General features: G+C 38.4%; 1 pseudogene; it reads right to left on the bottom strand.

Annotated features, from left to right (window-relative positions):
* Positions 1-461: 461 nt before the first annotated feature.
* LOC113049233 (kinesin-like protein KIF2A) lies at positions 462-14,517 on the bottom strand (annotated as a pseudogene).
* Between the last annotated feature and the right edge of the window lie 1,578 nt (positions 14,518-16,095).

The following is a 16,095-nucleotide window of genomic DNA, read 5'->3' as shown; positions in this document are numbered from 1 at the left end:
TTGATAAAATACAACAATTTTTTTTTAATTAATATACATTTAATAATATAAATCACATTAATTGATCCATTAATCATATGTGTTTTAATCCCGTTATTTAAATATGGACTGATTAAAAGTCGTTGTTACCACAATAAATACTGGTTTGGTTTCCTCTATAATTTCAGCAATTTTTACAAAACCTATAGCTTAAAATGAAATGAATACTACTAATAAAATGTGACAGTATCTTTAAAATACATTTAAATATACATAAAAGTATATTTTGTTTTTGTTGAACTTGCCATTGTCATATTTTTGTTTAATTTTTTGTCTATATAATTTTTTTTTTCCGTAAATGCAGATAAACGAAACGAAAATGAATGAAAAATGTTGCCTTGTCAACTACCTGAAATATAGGGAAATCACAGTTTAAGTACTAAACAGAAACCAAAACAGAAAGTCACCAAACAGGATAAAAATTGAGAATTTTGTTGAATCATTCTTTATTTAGCAACCACTGAATTGAGAGGTGCCAACGCTGAAATCGTCAGCAGTGGATAAGTGGAATTCCCTATTTGTTGTGAGAAACTTGCTGTAAGTTATTACATTTAACAAATTTTAACAGGAGATGTGAGAATGTTGGGAAGTTTTAAACGCATAACACTAAGTTGGTGGACTGTTAACTTCCTTTCCACAAGGAAACATGATATGGCACAAAAGCATTGTACAGATAAACAGATGAGAGATGGCAAAGAGAAGATCATGTAGAAAAGGGACAGCAGTCATCAATAAACCAACAAAACTAACTGCTGACAATTCTCACATACATTCACATACCATCAATATTTTTCTTCCATTGCATTTAATGCTTTTTTGACAATGTCTTAAACTTCAACTATTATACCTTCAAGAAATGACAAGGTGATACAGAGTAAAATGCTGTAACAGCCAATCAACAGAAACATACACCGTGCCCACAAGTATGGTAAACGGACCCCTAAAGAATAAGGTTATTTAAAGTGCAGATGAACCGGTCAGTCATGCTAGGAACTAAATGATAAACTGTTGCAGAGTGTCCATGCATACAATTTAGAACAACTTCAAAAGGATTTCAGTGGTAAAACTAAAAAACAACCCCAAAAGGGTATAACTTGTGAGTATCAACTGATACAAGTCTGTACCCTTAACCTACAATAAAAAAAGTAAATAAATAAAATCGACACTAATAAAAAAAAATTCTAAAGCTTTCCTCAGAATCATTTATCAAGGGGTTTAATGATGAAAAAAAAATCCCCTTATTTTATCCTCTTCTGATTTGTAAGAGAATTACCCAACGCTTTATTTCACATGTGAAAGTAGGAAAGGTATCTTCAGAATACTTCTGAATACTATCAAGAAGCCTACAGGACTCTTGTGTTTGTCATTTCTCCGTGAGCGTGTTCCAGGCTACAGTGCACGGGGCCGTTTGGGGTTAATCTGCTTGCTGGCTTGTTCCTCCTCTTGGAGAGTAGAACGGAATGACCTCACTTTATCTAATAACACGAGCAGACACACATCCATTAATAATCATTCCATCAGGGGAAAACTGAAAGGAAAAACTAAAAGAACATTCTAGAGGATGCAATTACCTCTGAGCTCAATAAGGATATCAATCTTCTGGTCAAGAATCTGCTCGAGCTGAGAAGAGTAGGAGTCCACGTCATAGTCCACCTCCTCAGTCATCTCCAGGAGAACCTTCTCATCCTCAAGCCACCTGATAGACTCCTGTCAGACCATAGAACAGAAGCAGACCAAACCAAACGCTGACGTCAACTGGACTAAAAAGCTCTAGTATGAAAGTGACCTTAGAGGAATGAATACCTGAAACACAGCCCTATGGTCCTCTAGAACCTGCTCTTCCATCTCCACCAGATGAGACACCGCCTCGTGGAACGTGAAGAGCTGAGGGGAGACTTCCTCTTCCTGTCAATATTCAAACACAAGCTTTTATCCTACCTACAAGTCTTAATGGAGTTTGATCCACAGTATCTAAAAGTAGGACAACTCGATTGCGGTTTCGATCGTTCTTTTTTTTTTTTATTAGCAATATTTAGTAAAGATGTATTAAAATGATCAAGTGACATAATATAACTTATGTTACTTGTAGACAGTAACAGTTGGCCACAAATGACACTTCTAAAAAGTATCACTGAAGTAGGTGTCATTATTGTATCATTGTGCATGCAGTTTAAAGCAGAGGAAGTACTAGGAACAGATGTGGATTTACATTCTGTTCACAGAGCAGTTTGAGGTCATCTCTCTGAGGGGAGTTGCCCAATTCCCATTCCTCATCCATGATGTCCAGCTGGTTGAGGGCATTGACATTGGGGCGGACTCCTTCCGTCACAGCATTGGGATCCACGGTCAGCTCCTTCACTCTAAATTCACAGATTTACAGCATTTGTGATGATGTTTATCAGAGCAATAGTGCTGACATAAATGACACCATGCACAGGTCACAGGACTCAACTGGAAAGATGCTTGATTTTGCTGTACACTCTTTACCTTATTTTAAAACAGAATTTTTCATTATTTGAAAGGTTTTATGCTCTTAAGGATTTAAGACAAAATCAAGCAGATTGTTTGTTTTTTGAATACTAAAATTGCAAACATGATTATTTCAATCAGTGCAGCTGGAAATATAAATTGCAGCAATTTGAATGGCTAATGCAACTGTTTATGGTGTCATCTGATTTGTATTAATTATGTACAGGGATTGTGTGCATTAATATTCACATGATGAGATATTTCTAAAGGAGAGGTAAGGACAACAGCACCACAGATATGCCATACACTCCCAGGGTTAGAGAAATGAAATGGCAGCAGAACAGAGGGGAAGTGAAAAATGTTTACAGCCAAAAGCAAAATCATTAGTGTGAGACGTGAGTGCAGCCAATGTTTCTAATAAAAAGAAACAGACTGTTGTTATATACATTGTCGTGCATGAGTATTCCCATGCATTGGTTGCAAGCCAATGTGGGATGCTGGTCATCTACTGAGCAGTGCTGGGGAAGCTACACTGAAACTGATTGCCAAGTTACAGTCATAATGTAAAACACTGTTCCCAACTCTACACTGTAAAAAATGATTGTGATTTTAACAGTAAAAGAATGTAAAAATGATTCAGTAAAAACCTGTTAATTTATGAGCAAGTTTCCATACTATATACAGTGAATAACTGAAATTACATTTAATGTACTTTTACAGTGAAATACTGTTAAAATGTGAAAATACGGTTACATTTTACAAGTGGAAATACTGTTAAAAATTAAATTGACACTCCCAGATTCCCTGCATGCACTTCATATTTCAGTTGTTGTTTTTTTTTTCTTCTTCAGGTGTATTTTAGGATGGCGGGCCACCCGAACTGTATTAGTCACACTGCCTCCTAAATATCTTAATATAACTATAATTGTAAGCCTGCCGGGAAGACACAGACCCGACTGGAACGATAGTTATTCCACCTTAAAGGTGCAGTAGGGAACTTTTGTAAAAAAAACTGTTCTGTTTATTAACCGCTAAAGCGTCAAAAGTTCCCCACCGCAGCTTTAAATTGCTATACATGTCAATAAACCTGTTGTGAAAAATACAGCTTTTTGTCTTACCTAAAAGCCCGTAGTCTCTTTTCATTGTACCTGACTGCCTGCGATGCATTACAATCCTCCGACAAGAAAGTTATCCAGTTATTCCAAGTCCAAGCTTAATCCACTCATCATTCCAGCTTCAAAAGTCCACTTGATGTCACGTTGACGGATGACAAATGCAACTGTGCACATGTTCATTCTGAACTCGAGTTAACTAGCATAATAACTTAAAATGTTGCCCTTGAACTATAATAAAGGATTGCCTGTTCAGTGCCATGGCCCGTAACGTTATTTATTTGCTATCATCTCTGTGCTCTCTACTCTGCGTCGAGTCTGAATCTATATCAGATCATATTAAATCTTTTCGCACCTTTCTATTCTAACCTTTTCTGTTCTTATCTTTTACTGCGTGCAGTGTGAATGTTTCTGATCCGTTAACATGGGCTCGAAAAAAAAAAGGCTACGCATCACAGACAGAGTGTGTGAACCTGGAGTTAGGCATATGCCCAGTCTGCTCTGTTCTCACGCTCTACTTAGGTGCGCTGCATTCTGATTGGTTCAGTTAACATACTGCGGGAGGCCGAGGCCACGGAAAATCGTGCTATAAAGCGATTTAGAAATTGCGCACACTCAAATCGCAATTTTATTTAGATTTCGATTAATCACACAGCCCTAGTTGCAATTTACAAAAAACACAAGCAGTGGTCGGGTCCCGGGTCGACGGGTCTCGGGTGCACTGTGAAGACCTCTACTCGACAGTGTAGAGTGTGATTTAGGGGTTTGTCCTTTTTTCACAGCTTGTTGAGAGGATAAAAATGCTTGTTCATGAAAAAGCTAGATTTTGAAAATAGCTTTGCTACTATTACGCTACTGAAAAATTTTAGTGACTTCTATCACTAGTTTAAGTTAGTCCCCAACACTGCTGCAGTGTATCAGTCTAAGAATAAGGTGGGAAGCTGCATAGACATGTGCTCATACTCATAGGTAGGAGAGGGTTCAGAGCGACTTCCTCCCCCCTGAGAGAAGGGGATGTCAGAGGGGCTAATCCCAAATTCCTTTACTCTGAAGACAGTCAAGACAGAACAGAGAAAAACAGCAAGTCAGAGAAAGAAGAGCACAGCCAGTCAGGAGAGATGTACAGTCACAACACTTTCCCCATTGGCACTTGATATTGGTAAATACAACAACTTTACTGAGGTTACTTTAAAAAAGCACTGGAGGCAAAAATCCGAGAGAGGTATTTAAAATCTCTTTAAAGGGAAAAAATAGCTAGAAGCACAAGTTCTATTCCACTTCTGTTTCCATGAAAGCACAACGCAGTGCCATGTCCTCACCTGTTGGCATATCTCAGAGTGTTCAGCGTGTTCTCACAGGAGGCCATGCCAGGAGAAATGGTGGCGATCTATGAAGACAACAGACACAATTACAGCTGTGCAAACAGGCAAAGGTAAACTAAGGCAAATCCCAGTATTAGAGAAAGAGAGCTTAATCAGACTTACCATGCATGTCCTGGAGTTCTCACCGATGAATGAGTCTCTGAGGACCTGTGTGAGCTTGCTCGCTCTGAATGGAGTGTGAGGCTTATTACGGCCCAGAGCCCTGATACATTCCTAATGCATGGAACATGCAGGATCATAGTGATTAACTAGGAAAATTCAAAATGGCACTTCAGTATCAAATGGTTGCTGACCCCTGCTCTTGGGTGGTATTTTTAAGATGCTGACCTTCAGAGCCAACAGACTCTTGTTGATTTCTGCTCCCTCCAAACGAGTCTGCCGATCAGCGCTGGATGTGTCTGCTCCACGTTCGTTACCCGCCAGATCAATGAGTGAGAATTTGCCGTGCATCTTGCCCTTCCTTCGAAGAATGATTTGGAAGACGGCGTGGCTACGGGATGAGTGGGGCATTGGCTGAGGTCTGACCTGAGGTCCTAAAAAAGAAGATAATAAGGCGAAATTTGTATGTGCTAAGACACTGTGTGGACCAATTTTAGATCAAAGATCATGAATTGTTAAGAACAACATTATGAAATAAACAAATGCTAATAACTAGAGCAATATTCAGTGAACTTGTTTTACTCATTGGGTATTACCTGCAGCTGTTTCCCATTTCAATAAGTTTAAGGACATCCTCGGTGCATTTGACCTCCCGCTCCTGAAGCCCAACCACCTGCACCTGCTGCTTCCCATCTTCTAGCACACGTAGCTTAGCCTTACGATTCAACAGATCAAATACCTAAAGAAGAAAAAGACTCTGAAAGACTTGTCCCAATAGCCTTTATCTATCAATAAGTCTTCAATTTTCAAATAAAAAATAAATCAATCAAACATTAAAATGATCCAGTCACTAAACAAATGAGCACAAATCTTCAAATGGTATTCACAATAATAAATGAATAAAAAGTGAACAGAATTCAGAGCCACTTACCTTTCCACTGTAAATTTCAAAGAAAGTTGCATAAACCTGAAGATCCAGCTTCTTATAGTTTGGTTTCTTCAGCATGAGAAAAACATCTCGAGCTGTGTGTGTGTGTGTACAACATGTATTTGAATGAGTTTGCTTGAAAGAACAAGATTAAAGAAATTATAGGACCAAATAAACATTGATTACCAGCTAATGCATAGATTCCTTTTGAACAATCCTGGTTCTTTCCTGAAAAATCTCCACCCATGGTCTAAAACACAAACCAATCAATGAGCTTTATGTCTTATTACACTGATAAACGAAAAATAAGAAATAAAGTTGTGGCCATTATCAGTACAAATCCTAGAAAACCGTACAAACAGTATAAAAAAAAAAAACCTCAATTATATAAAATAAATACTTCTTACATGTGTTTTTCCACTTCCTGTTTGGCCATAAGCAAAGCATGTGGCCATTCCTCTATCAAAGATTGTTTCCACAAGAGGTCTTGCAGTAAACCTGTGGAGAAAACAGTTATGAGATTTTATCCTCCAACAGTGACTAATTCCCAACATCCTTTTAAGAGGAAGATTAATTGAACAACAAACGAAATCATCCTTACCTGTAAACCATTTCATTTGTTGTGCTGTCATCAAAGGCATAATCGAAGCGGAATGTTTGGTTCTCCAGGAATCGAGTCAGATCGACCTTCTGTTTTGGTTCATGAACCATGACAACATCTTTACTTGGAATAGTGATCACATCTAAGTCTTTTACCGTCAACTCTACAACAAAAATGATAAATAAATTACAACACGTACGGTCATTTAAAAAAAAACCTAAATTTCAGAGAGATTACCTTTTTTATTGAGGGGTCGTTTCCTAACACAAACACATATTCTATGCTCCTCAATCTGACAAAAAAATAATAATAATCAAGTTTTACTTTTTTACATCCAAGAATTTTTGATAGTTATACTTTTTTTCCCTTACTAATAATATATGATATTAATACAATGATATTTGACCCATTATTATAATCATTAAAAGGTGGATCTCAAATACATGAACATGTCTAGGTCATATTCCCCTTCAAAGTTCAGATGAAGAATATATTCTGAATAAATAATTATGATATATATATTATAATAAAAATAAAATGTGACCCTGGACCACAAGACCAGTCTTAAGTTTCAATTATTCAAAATTGATATTAAAACATCATCTGAAAGCGGAATAAATAAGCTTCCATTGATGTATGGTCTGTTAGGATCGGACAACATTCGGTCGAGATTTAACTACTGAAAATCTGGAATCTGAGGGTGCCCAAGAATCTAAATACTGAGAAAATTGCCTTTGAAGTTGTCCAAATGAATTCTTAGCAATGTATATTACTGATCAAAAATGAATTTGATGTATTTGGTGGATGAGGAGATAGCCCCTGACAATGTAAAGCGCTTTGAGAGCCTAGAAAAAGCGCTATATAAATTTAAGGAATTATTATTATTTATTATTTACGGTAGGAAATGTACAAAATATCTTCATGGAACATGATCTTTACTTAATATCATAATGATTTTTGGCATAGAAGAAAAATCGATAATTTTGACCCACACTATTGCTAAAAATATACCCCAGTGTCTTAAGACTGGTTTCGTGCTCCAGGGTCACAAATAATGAATAAAAATTTACTAACAATAATAATATTAAAATACTGTGGACAAAATAATGATACATGATGGTTGCGTTTATGAAATTAAATTAATTTAAAAAAAAAATTATTATAAAATTAACATTTTATGACCCAGACATTAATTCATCAATACCTACCAAATCTGTCGTGGTTAGCGGTCGATAGTCCAAACTTGCTCTGAAGTCTCGGATCATCTGCAGTATTTCATAGTTTGGAACTGTCGTATCAATTTCCTTTAAAACAAAACAAGCACATTCACAATAGGAACATCACCAGGTGAAATAATCTATTTGACAACCCATTACAATTACAAGCTGAGAAACGAGGAAGAAAGATATAATGACAGAAAGATGAGAAGTCTTACCTGTGCTCGCTTTTCTCTCAGTTCCTGTTGCTGTATCCTTCGTCTCTCCCTCTTCTCCTGCAATTTTTCCACTTCCTTCACACAGTTTGACTTCCTCCTCGCCGCTAGAGGGCAGAATGGTACACACGATTCCATTTTATCAAAGGCAAACAACCATTTCTTCTCTCTTAACCCATCCCCTCCTACTCTGTATCTCTCGCTAATACAAGAGTGTATGTGTGTAGACAGAGTGGCTTTAGAGGCAAGCCACAGCCTCTGGCAGCTGGCAAATGGTAGCGCCAACAGCCCCCTTTCATCTTAAAGACCTCTGTTGTCTGGGCAGACCTTTTCCAAAGTCATTTATCTATGCGCTCTTGCTCTCTTCAACTTACCCAACATTACTGCTATTACTTGCAAACAATAGTATCAGCAGAACAAGCAATAAAAGATTAGGCCACAAAATGAAGGCATCAATACTTATCTGACTGATTAATTTAATCCACCCAAAAACAGTGTGTAGTCTAAAGTGAAGTGAAAGTGAAGTGACATTCAGCCAAGTATGGTGACCCATACTCAGAATTTGTGCTCTGCATTTAACCCATCCGAAATGCACACACACAGAGCAGTGAACACACACACACAATGTGAGCAAACACCCGGAGCAGTGGGCAGCCATTTATGCTGCGGCGCCCGGGGAGCAGTTGGGGGTTCGATGCCTTGCTCAAGGGCACCTAAGTCGTGGTATTGAAGGTGGAGAGAGAGCTGTTCATGCACTACCCCCACCCACAATTCCGTCCGGCCCGAGACTAGAACTCACAACCCTTCGAGTGGGAGTCCAACCCTCTAACCATTAGGCCACGACTTCCCAACAGGAAACACTAAACACTCACTCCTCTTCGTCAAACCAAACTAGAAACCTCAGGATTCGATATTAAAGGAACAGTTCCAAACAGCTGATAAAAATATCACAATAATCCACAAATAACCCACAATTAACGTCTTGTGAAGCAAAAAGCTATGTGTTTTCTATTGAAAAATGTGCTCTCATCTGAATCAGGAGAGAAATGTGCACTTGTGGATTATTATGTTTTTAACAGTTGTTTGGAATTGATGGCACCCATTCACTGCAGAGGATCCATTGGTGTGCAAGAGATGCAATTTTAATATTATCCTAAATCTGTTCTGATGAAGAAACAAAGTCATCCAACATCTTGGATGATCTAAATGTAGAACTATTCCTTTAATTGCAATTCTGAGAAAGAATCACAGCATATCTGTGAATCAATTTTGTCCTATACCTGCACTAAACAAACAAATCAAACCAGTCTGGTACAATTGTAGTTCTGCCCAAAGGATGTGCTGCATCATGCAGCACATAGAAAACAGTCTGAGCATTTTGATTCCAGATTAATTCAGCAGACAGACTCTAGTAATCTTCATAAATTCAAAGCAAGAGGATTAATCAGGGTGGTTCAGAGTCAGGTCAAGCCTGCCCAGTCACAAACAGTCACTGACATTCAGAGGGGTAGCTGGGGTAGCCAAACCACACCCTACAAGATTTGAGCCAAGGTACCAACAGATGAGCAAGGTTAATGGTTCACTGTACAATTCAGACTCTAAAAGGATGCTTTATCTTTATGAATGATATGTATCCTGCACAGGAGGCCTCAGTGCTGCTTTCACTGTTTTCCTGTGGGGAAAAGGGGGTTGACAATAACAGACTGAAAAGACTAAGGAGTGCCATATCACCGTTTTGTTGCTGCTGAGTTAGCTGACTTTGGGTCTGGCTCTGTGTTGGCTGAGAGGGCTGTTGTACTGGTGGAGGGGGTGCTGATTCTGGCTGTTGCTGCTGGGCCGGCCGTCCCCGAGTCGAGATAACTTTAAAACAGAACACATAAGTGTCAGTGAATCCCACACCAAAAACTGAGGCATCACAGGAGCACTCAAACATTCCTATAGCCCCTTTCACACTGCGATCCCGGAAAATACACAAGTAATGTGTCCCGGCAATTGTTCCCGGGTCACTAGATTTTGCACTTTCACACTGCCAGTGATTAGCTGGAATATGTGCGTGTGTTCACACACAACCCGTAAAGGTCCTTTAAAGACACGTGACATCAGGATGTGACGTGTAATGTACGATTCGAAAACGCTAGGCACGTTAACTTTCACTTAAGCTGGCGAACGATCTCAGCTTCAGCGCGGAAAGTGAGGAACTAACGTCGCGAACATTGCTCTGCCTTCTTAATACTTAGTAAAAGAGTCCTTCAATAACGTGCATCATCACTACGATGCACCCTTTACGGCATTAGTTCTAGCTTTTGTTCACACATCGCTCTTTCCGGGACTGAACCCACCAATGTTACTAGGTCCCTGACCCGGGATCAATCCCGGGGCATGTTTTCTTTCACACGGAAGGCGACCCGGCAATGTTCCCGGCAATTTTCCGGGTCCGATGAGCAGTGTGAAAGGGGATTAAGATGCACAAAAATGCCACTTACAAGTTTTGAAACAGCCAGCTTAGTATGCTAAGACAACTATAAGTCACGTGTAGTAGTAATTTTTACTATGTCAAAAAAAATAAAATAATAAAATGTGTGCATAAATATATCATTCACAATAAGATCAATAACATGCATTTAAAAAAGATGAATTGGTGTAGGGTGAATTTCCATTTCATTATGTTAATCATTTGTAGCCGAACTAAATATTCCTATATTAATAAATTATATTTTGAAAAATAGAATTTTGTTTAAAAATAGCAATATACACCTGTCGTAATCTTTCATGCGGCAATAAACTCAAGTCTTAATTTTGACAGCCTTTGAGTTGATGTATTTTTTTATATGCACTCTCTTTCAGTTCTGGTGAACCTGCACCATTGTCTACAAAACCCTGCTGTTATTATTTATATTTTTCATTTAACACAATTATGGCATCAAAAGCTAAATTCATGGCAAACTCAAGCACTAATAATAATAATAATAATAATAATGAGTAATATTTCAGTAAATTATATACAATAGTCAAAAAAACAAACAATAACAAAAAGGTAATATAAAATTTATATAATATTTGATATTTGCTAAAAATACTAATATTTTCCAAGGAGCTTTTTTTAATGTCCATTAATTAAATGTTTGAATAAAACTTTGCCTAATATTCAAATATGCTTTATAGTAAAGGAAGACTCAAATAAAGCCAATTATTTCCCCTAGTGTTATTACAGTACCATATTTTCCGGACTATAAGTCGCACTTTTTTTTCATAGTTTGGCTGGTCCTGCGACTCATAGTCAGGTGCGACTTATTTATCAAAATTCATTTGACATGAACCAAGAGAAAACATTTTTTTTTATTACTACCTATATCACTTTATTGTGCAGCCCTATTCCTAAGTCATATAACAACAAATATACCTCTGTTGTCTCTGGATGGGATTTCACTCCTTCCCGGTGCAATAGTTCTACGATTCTGCACACATACAAATTTACAAAAAGGTTAAAAATATGCGAACAATTAGAATGAAAGTTAAGCATTTAACTCTGGCCTCATACAAACCTTAGGGATTTTGGTGACCTTCACGGAGCTGGGTGTAGGAGGCGGCGGTGTAACAGGGCTCAAGGAAATCTCCTCCTCTGGAGCAACATCTGGATTTAGTGAGAATATGCACTCCAAATCAATCTGTTATGGAAAAAAAGAACAAGCTGTGAACACTACAAGAAGAAATCTAGGCACTTTTCTGCCAAATCACGCATTAATCTCTAAGGAGAAAAATGGTTCAATGTACATAATTTATATTTGAAAGAAAACACAGCATGTTTCCACTGACTGAGAGTTTTATACTGAACCCTAACAACACCAGAATGTTGTTCTATCCATTATTAAATAACACAGGCAGCTGAGAGGCTGCTATTGACTTACCTCTTTTCCTTTGGTGTCTCCATTTTCTATCCATTCCACAGTAACACTTTCATTATCTTCATTTAAAGAGGTCACCATGGCCTGGTGTATTCGCCCTGTAAGTAACCCAACACCTCTAAGTGTGAAAGATAAATTAAAAAAAACATTCATGTATCCATTTAGAAATTTTACACATCTAATGGTAACTTGAAAGTGTTTATGTACATGATGGCATGTCAACAGCAATCTGCTTCTCAGGGCACTTCAGAAGTTGTACTAATATTACCTACTGAAAACAAATAGTCATGGTTCTGTATCTATTATTCAGAGCTATTCCTACTCACACGTCAACATCCCTGCAATTATTCAGCAGTGGCATCAGAAATAAAAAGCACATATTATCCCGCCATAAAACAAGCTATTTAAAACCCATGTAAGCAACATCAGGCCAAAAGAAAAGTTGAAACCCTGCTTTGAAGTAAAGGCACATCTTTATGACGCTAGAGACCTCCCCTGTTTAAAGATGTTACATGCACTGTTTATCTTCAGAGTGCATGTCAAGAGTCATCTCTATTAGGCAAAACATGAAACCTCCCAAAAAGACAGGAGTGGTTTGTCTCACATCACATCAGACCCGGGCTCACTTATTTCTTTGCTACAAGCTGAAGTTAAATATAACCCAGCCTTCTGAAAGAGATAAATTCATCATCTCTTCTGACAGTCTTCCAAATTCTATTGATGCGAATACCAATGATACACCACTAAATGCTCACAAGACACCATTACTACTGTGACATCATTAAAGGTGCTGTAGGGAACTTTTGTAAAAAAAAATATTTTTTACATATTTGTTAAACCTGTCATTATGTCCTGACAGTAGAATATGAGACAGATAATCTGTGAAAAAAATCAAGCTCCTCTGGCTCCTCCCAGTGGTCCTATTGCCATTTGCAGAAAGCCATGCGCTCCCGGTAAAAAACAACCAATCAGAGCTGCGGTCCGTAACTTTGTTTGTGTTCAAAATGTAGAAAAATGAACATAATAAGCGAGTACACCATGAATCCATTTTCCAAACCGTGTTTTTAGCTTGTCCTGAATTACTAGGGTGCACCTATGATAAGTGTTTATATTCTGACTATTTTAGATTGCTTCGGGGGTACCGCGGCGGAGTAACCCAATACCTTTGTGATTCTTTATAGACATAAACAGGGAGAAGTAGTTCCGGCTACGATGTTCTACTGCAAGATGCAAGCAGTTCTGTTTATTAACCTTATGAGCGTCAAAAGTTCCCTACTGCAGCTTTAATAGAAATTGATACTTGATAATTACTTGTAATTGCACAGCTATTCTTCATCTTCATTAAACATCCTACATGTATTATTTTTATTTCCAATATCATACATATTAGTAGTAATAGTAGTAGAATCACTACTGTTCTTATTTAAAGTTGTGGTGGTTGTTAGCTTCCTAAATGGAAAAAAGTTTTCATCTTTGCCCTAGATCAACCTTTCTAACCTAAATATAAATGAATAAATTAAGTAGTTGTCCAAAAAGTAATGTACATCAAACAGGTTACTTCACATGTGAAAGCCATTGTTTGGTTATATTTTCGAGTGAATTAAGTGTAAATATTGGTCATTTATTTTTACAACAATTTATAATAATGCAACTAATCCCAAACTGTCAGTCATTTCTTTAGAGACTAGGATGGAGTTTACCCTTTGAACCCAAAGAATGACACATCACATAACTTCAAGGAACTTGCTTGTCATCTTCAAATCATTACACTTACAATACAGTCAGATTATCATGACTAGGCCTATATGGAAACTCTCAGATTTCTTTAACCTTAAATGAGTAACTGATGTGAAGCAAGTGGCATCCAAATTTATGTTGGGTTTATGTTTCAAAAATACCAAGCTAAACAAACCAGCAACCTCCCTCTGTTCACAACCAATCTGTAAAACAAAACATACATTTGCAAGTGACTTAAGATGGCTAACCCACATAAATCAATAGTCTACAAGATTCACTGATCATATTCCCTACCAACACAAGACATAAATAATTCCACGCTAATCTGCATCAAGTTAGCCAGTTAATGGGCTCATACAGAGACAGTTGGCTCATATTAAACATGACCGCACACATTAAGAATATCTAAACAAACTCCACCCGGGTTTAGCAGGTGGCTAACCCAAGCCAACAGTTGCACTGTTAACCCCGGCAACCAGCACCAACAGACCGAACTTAACACTATCGATTTATACCAGGCCCAACCTCCTAAACCTTCCGTTTCTGTCAGTTTTTTGTGTGGTAACGTTAGCATCCGTTAGCCGAACCGGGGCAACGACTTTAACGGACGGTTACAGGCGACCCAAATATGAACTCACCATCGCTGCGCTTTATCTCCACATAAATCCCCACGACAATCTTGCCGAAGTTCACCGCCATGGCTCATTTATGGGACGGAGGAAATACTCAAATAGACAGGCGGGTGGGAACTAAAAACAGTGTTTGTGTTTGAATTTTTCACATTTGTTGTTCCGTGTTGATCAAAACCGGGAGGCGGCCACAGCGCGGCTCATAAAAGGGGGAGAGTTCAGGGCGCATGCGCGGGGGACGTTTGACTTGCGTGTTTTTTTCCCCCTACACAAATCCCGCCTCCTGCGTCAGGATTGGCTAGAAGCAGCTCGAGCCTCGACGTCCGCGGTCGGTCTGATCATAAATACCTAGACGCCTCATTGGCCGCTCGACCGCACGTCAATGTCGCCGCCATATTGGAGCGGGCAACTCTCATAAAGCTCACATCAGGACAGGAAAACATACCTGACTCATCGACAGATTGGACACCTACAAACCGTCACACGATAATAAAAACAGACTCTGAAGTGCTGATCTGAATCAAGAGTCGCGAACAGGCTCCGAAGTGCCGATCTGAATCAACCGAGTCGCGAACAGGCTCCGAAGTGCCGATCTGAATCAACCGAGTCGCGAACAGGCTCCGAAGTGCCGATCTGAATCAACCGAGTCGCGAACAGGCTCCGAAGTCCCGATCTGAATCAACCGAGTCGCGAACAGGCTCCGAAGTCCCGATCTGAATCAACCGAGTCGCGAACAGGCTCCGAAGTGCCGATCTGAATCAACCGAGTCGCGAACAGACTCCGAAGTGCCGATCTGAATCAACCGAGTCGCGATCAGGCTCCGAAGTCCCGATCTGAATCAACAGAGTCGCGAACAGGCTCCGAAGTGCCGATCTGAATCAACCGAGTCGCGAACAGACTCCGAAGTGCCGATCTGAATCAACCGAGTCGCCAACAGGTTCCGAAGTCCCGATCTGAATCAACAGAGTGGCGAACAGGCTCCGAAGTGCCGATCTGAATCAACAGAGTCGCAAACAGGCTCCGAAGTGCCGAACTGAATCAACCGAGTCGCAAACAGGCTCCAAAGTGCCGCCCAACATACATGGAAAAACAAACCACGGTTTCAAAATGTTTTTTTTCTGCATGAGTGTGTTTGATGTGCATTATAGAACAAAATGTCAAGCATCGTCAAGTATTTTACATTATTTGACTCATTAATTGAATAAAATAGAAAATCTTGAGGGAAGCGGCGGGGAATTAATGTTTATTAGTCAGGTTTTGTCTTCACAAATAAACCACTCTATTCCCAGAGAAAGACAGAACTGAAAACTTAAATAAAATGTGTTTCTTGACCGGAGATTGATTCAGAGGATTTTCTATTATATATATATATATATATATATTTTTATATATGTGTGTGTGAGTACATGTATATATTATACTTGAGGAGCTCATTAATTAAACACAATTTGGAACTCATGTCCACAATATTTTTGTGTTGTGTCATTAGTTGTGTCTTAATTTGATTAATAATTAGTATTTTAAAATTACATTTAAATTTTTTTAAGTGCTATCAAAATGAAAAGCAGACTTCAAGTGTGATTTGTATTTACTTGTTTTATTAAATTTTCTCAACGATAGTAAATTATTAGTGTTTAAAGATGTATTATTTAGGTTTTATCCCAGTACTTTAAAGGGAATTAACTGTGTTCTGACCTGAGACACAAGAGAGAAAAAAAAAGAAAGAAAAATGTTGCGATTGAACACAGAGAAAGCAATAAAACAA

This window comes from Carassius auratus, chromosome 30, assembly GCF_003368295.1.
Source record: "Carassius auratus strain Wakin chromosome 30, ASM336829v1, whole genome shotgun sequence".
Classification (NCBI taxonomy): Eukaryota; Metazoa; Chordata; class Actinopteri; order Cypriniformes; family Cyprinidae; genus Carassius; species Carassius auratus.
Note: the sequence above shows the minus strand (reverse complement) of the source record. Positions and strands in the feature narration are given on the sequence as shown.